Consider the following 963-nt stretch of genomic DNA (forward strand, 5'->3'; position numbering starts at 1 on the left):
GTTTTGTGTGGTCAGGAGACAAATCTAATGACTTCTTGAGTCTGGTCTCGACTTTGTCATTAACAAATGTGAGGCAGTGTGGTGGAATCAGGCTCTCGTCAATTTTTGGGCATGTAGAGTTATTGGTATCATCTTACAGCTTATTCATTTGTCTTTATTTGAATGAAAAAAATATACATTTATCTTGAAAACAAGTCGAGATATTTGCGAAAGAAGGAAGTGGGGGTCACCTGTTTTCAGAGGTAAAATTAGTGAGAAAATGGCCTCCAAAGATTAGTTATTTCCTTAGCTTAAGAGTCTGTGGTAACTGCAAATTTATATTTTTGTGCCTTTAATCAACGCTTTTCAGAAAAATCCACACAGAAATGAGTTCTTTAATGGGCATGAAAGGTGTTGAGCCAAAACCCCAAAATTTGATAAAAATTCACAAACCTGCCGAAAAATGCAAGTTTCTTCACTTTGATTATTTTGATGAGAGCCTAATTCCACCACGCTGCCTCACAAATTCATTCTGCTGGGCAGCTTTTAACTAGTGAGAAAATTTTATCAACTATCTTCAAATATATACTGTGGAGTTCTATTAAACTGATCATGATTCATCCGAAAACATCAGTAAACTGAGCTGAAAGAAAATAAAATCCTTGATATTTTTTTTTCTATTTTAGCTACTGCAATGAACAAAAAACCCAGCTAAACGAAGAAAATGGTTTCGTTTCATTATTTACGATTAAAGTTCTACATTGTCAGGCAGGCAGGCACCTCTCAGCCCAGTCTTTTGCCTTTGATTACACTCTTTTGATATTTCCTGCAGAATTTTTGAGATTTTAATTTTTAGCAAAGCAGTTGGATAAAAATGTCTTCCTGCCTTATGATGTTATTTCCCAAGGTCTATGGATGTAGCAAGTTGATCTTGATAAATTTTATGTGACTTTTTTATTTCTCTCTCTCTCTCTCTCTCTCTCT

Source organism: Aplysia californica, unplaced genomic scaffold (assembly GCF_000002075.1).
Source record: "Aplysia californica isolate F4 #8 unplaced genomic scaffold, AplCal3.0 scaffold00279, whole genome shotgun sequence".
In the NCBI taxonomy this organism is placed as follows: domain Eukaryota; kingdom Metazoa; phylum Mollusca; class Gastropoda; order Aplysiida; family Aplysiidae; genus Aplysia; species Aplysia californica.